General features: G+C 39.6%; 1 protein-coding gene across 1 annotated transcript in view; it reads right to left on the bottom strand.

Moving 5' to 3' along the window:
* Positions 1-1,624: 1,624 nt before the first annotated feature.
* Positions 1,625-4,320, bottom strand: part of DENND11 (DENN domain containing 11) — a gene marked incomplete in the record, with an annotated part of 7,081 nt that continues 4,385 nt past the window's right edge. Inside the window, 1 exon segment of the mRNA XM_072400202.1 lies at positions 1,625-4,320.

Below are 4,320 nucleotides of genomic sequence, written 5' to 3'. Positions count from 1 at the left end.
AAATTTATTCATTTTGGTACAGCAGTTTGGGACTGTTTCCTAGGAACTAATGACATCACAAGAATAAAATCTGATTCACTAAACCTAAATACCTGTTTGTGCCATCTAAATTATTTCAATAAACCTGGCTTTATTCTTCATATGAGAAATTTTTTAGAGTATCATTCTTTATTAAGGCAATAGGGCTCCCTCACCCCCTCCCTCCATTGTAAAGAACATTAAACAACCAGCAGAGGAATCTTCAGGCTCAGATACATGGAGGATGACTGCTTGCCGCCTAATGTGCTCAGCATTCATATTCCAGCTCCTGGGTCCCTTTTGTACCCTGTACACAGAAGGCCTGCTGCTACTAGAAACCACAGTGCAGTAGAGGAGCTCCACAAGTTCAAATTAAAGTCAAACTCCTGCCAATTATTAGATATACCAAAACAGTTGTTATGATACAAAAACCAAAAGGGAGCAGTAGGGGTAGGTAATGGTTAGGTTTTACATAAACTTTCAAGTGTAACTACACTATAGCTTTGATACCAGATCCTCCTTACATTCACCTGTCCTGACTCTTATAAGCTACATGGTGCTGTACAGCCTCTTTATTTGTGGTGTCTAATGCACTTGGGTCACCACATTCTCCATTTAATCCTATGTAAAGTTTGTATGCAGTTTGAACTAAACAAATAAATCACAGGAGAGCCAGATCTGTTTGAAGAGGCTGTGCAGCCCCAAGCAGGCCACACTGACAAAATCCCAGCCCAGCCATAACAGTAAGTGTTTGGAAGCAGAGTGGTTACTAACGCAGGGCCACTCTGTACTTTAGATGAACTTTACTTACATTTGCAGTGCAATTTTTAATCCCTAAATCCTTGCTTTTGTCTACAGGGGAATGGTAATATTAAAAAAACATAATATAAAAAAAAAAAAAAGACATTTCTTTTAGTTTCTGGTCCTGCACTGTATCCCTGCATTGTGCTTGGTTGCATGGGAGCAGCTGTCCTCCCTAGACAAGTACACTTGCTGTGCTGGGGGACATTTCCAGTATTCATCATATACACTTTAATGACAGATTACACAGTGTAACTTCTCTGTGTTTACACTCAAATGTATCACTTTAAGAGTTCTGAGGTTTCCATTACAGAAATGTATGGTGGAAAGAGGATTCTGCTCACACCTTTACCTGGGTGAAAAACAGCCACAGATCTCCTGACTTATCGGATTTAAAGCATCCTGCAATCATAAAACCACAAAATGGGCAGAAGCAGTGGCCGGGATCTGGACAGGATTAGCAGAACAGCTGTGTGTCTGCAGAATCAGGTAAGTTCAATAAAGAATGAGTGAGAGGCATATTAACATTCACTGAAAATATTCACTCCAAGGCAAAACTGGCCAACATACCAAAGATAAGCAGAAATCTATCAAAACCTAATTCTTGAAGGAAATCAGAACACAGATATGGGTGCTGCCAGGACCAGCTTGTTTTTGTGAGTGCAGAGGCCATCTTACATTATTTTGTTTCAAATAGTGATTTGCTGACCTGGAATATCGGCTGACCGAACACCCAAGTACTAGAGCAAAACATAAAGCCAAAATACCCAGAGCACATCAGACAGGTCAGCAATGGCAGCTTCAATTTTGTATCTTTTAAGAAAAGCAAAGATAGCTTCTGCTGTCATGTCTTGTTATCATCCTGGTAAGAACACCAGACACACAAACACTTGAAGGAAAATAAGTGTGCTTCCAATCCTCAGAGACTCCCTGTACTGAAGTCACCAACATTTCAATGCTATTCTGAGGGTCAGCATTGCAACTTATGTAGGTCTCTGCTGGCTTCCAATAAATTTGCCATTTTTATTAAATGAACAGAACTTGTTTGTTCACAGGCAATGTTATCCAGACCGAGATCTACTACAGGTAGCTGTACATTTTTTAAGTTCAGTCCAATAATTTACCGAACAAAACCCAGTGCTCACCCCAGCCTCTTTTAGCTGGGCGCACCACCCAGCACTTTTCAGTAAAGCCCCCATTTTGAGTGATTACTGAATAGTTGGGTCACAATACAGGGGCTGCCAGTCAGATACAATTTATCCCCAAACAGCTTAAAAAAAAGCCCGGGGTAACACTGAAAACCCCATCAGTAGTTCTGTCTGGAAATACCTTTAATCCGTCCTTATACTGACTTCCCATCATCCCCTCCACACAGGTAGCAAACTCCTCAACAGTCTCTGGATGAGTCATCCAAACATTGGAGTTGCTTAGACAGGCATCAGGAAGATGAGAGCTCTGTGACGGGGAAATATCTTGTAACACAGACAGCATTTCACACATTTGGGTAAAGCAGTCATATACTGTCCCAGCCATGGACTGGATAAATAATAAAATAAACAAAAACTATTTTCCTTCCTCTCACCAGCTGCAAGGTACACTACAGCAGTTTCCATCCTCAAGCCAAACAGTCTTTGGCCACCCTGTATTATCACTGTACAAATTAACTTTCAACCTTAAGTTACAATTATAAAAGCAACCATGAGGATGGATCTACTCATTCAAACAGCCTGCACTTTAACATATTCATGACCTCAAAGCTATACATATCGCTCCTAATTTAAAAGTGGGTTTCAATCTTTGTGCAGCTTAAACTAATAAAAAAAAATTACCTGGTAGTCCTGCCATGAAGGTCCTCGTTCAGGCACTTCCTCTTAATGAGTTACAACTGTCCCTAGTTTTTTTCTTGTTATTAATTTAATTCACAATTCTCAGTAAACTAAATCTCACTCTGTATATATCTACTTTATGCAGGCAGCATGAAAGTGACACAGCCAGACTGTACTATTCTGACAAATGAAATGACTTGGAAAAATGCATTCAACCAAGCGAGGACTGTGGAATGGTCTCTTTTTAAAAGTGCAGAGTGTGATAGATTCTCTTTGTCACATAAACATTATCATTTTCATTAAATTAGCATAACAGTTCATTTTGACAAACATTTTCATTTCATCCTCTTTACAAATTAAGTTACATGTATTATGTACATTAACGCCATTGTTCTTCCAGTGGTTTGCGGCTGGACTCCATAGAGACCCAGCACAAAGTCTTTATAACAGTGTTTTAAAGTAGCTTGGTCCTTGTGGTGCCATCTCTTCTCTCCTGGGCAGTGGCAGCAGTTACATCGGAACTCACAGATAGTTATTATCTGCACCATTATACCACAAACTGAATTCTCAGCTCACTTCAGACTATGGTCTTTGCTAAAAAGAAATCTAAATAAAAATTAAAAAGGTTGATTTATGAAAAAGAGCTTTTCAAGAACCCGGAGACTTTTTTTTTTGTTTTGTTTTTGCTTAATGGTCCACCAGGTGATTTTAAGACTAAAAGAAATCTCTGGCTGCATGCTTACCGTCTCCAACCATCACTATATGCCCTTAGTATCCAGGTTAAATGATGCGACATGACTGAGGGCATCCTATGAGGGCAGTGAATTATGAATACCCTGGGCCCAGGGTGCAATTATGCAGAAAACGGTGCTGATGTCATCACATGAGACACCCGGAGGAAGTTTTGTGCCCAATGCAAAGTCTTAGTTTAGCCATATATTACTTCCCCTTGGTTCAGCTGCACTTCTGTGCTCCATCTCCTCACACTGCACAGTATCAGCTTATACTTTCAGTCCTCAATCTGCCTGGTGGCAATTTAGTAAAAAGGCAACGAGTGATTGCACTAGTCAAGCAATCAGGATGCTGCAGGGTAATGTATGGTGAGGAGTAATATAGAGAGGATCAACTTACAGTACATGGAACTAAGTTGGGAGACATGGACCCAGCTAATGTTATGATGATTCAATTCTTCTGCAAATATTATCTGCACAATATTAAGTCACTTGCAATTAATAGGTGATAACTCTACACTAAGCTGGTTAGTACTATGCTGAGTAGCCTAGCCATAGAAATATGTAATTACATATGCAAATTATAGCAAAGTCATAAGACTTTTTTTTTAACAAAGGTTGTTGACTGCATGCCTCAAGAAAAATTGATTCTGAAGGCACGAAGGACAACCAATATACCTAATAAGGGTAACATCTGGTTTAGATCAGGATTTGATTAGTAAAACAGGGGGACAATAGAAGCTCTTTTTCATAAAGCAACTTGGTTGTAGATTTTAAAAAAAGGAGATCCCCACAGCTTGCAAAAAAGAAAACTGGCAACATTCTTATTCCTCCAGTCCATCAATAAAATAAATTACATGGTACAATAATTCTTGGTCCAGCTGTTCTCCATCCACCCTGTCATGTAGTGGGGGTCAGGCACAAAATTCCTACAACAATCATTA

The sequence above is a fragment of the Pyxicephalus adspersus genome, chromosome 2 (assembly GCF_032062135.1).
Source record: "Pyxicephalus adspersus chromosome 2, UCB_Pads_2.0, whole genome shotgun sequence".
NCBI classification, from domain to species: domain Eukaryota; kingdom Metazoa; phylum Chordata; class Amphibia; order Anura; family Pyxicephalidae; genus Pyxicephalus; species Pyxicephalus adspersus.
The sequence above is the reverse complement of the archived record's forward strand: the minus strand, read 5'-3'. Positions and strand labels throughout refer to the sequence as shown.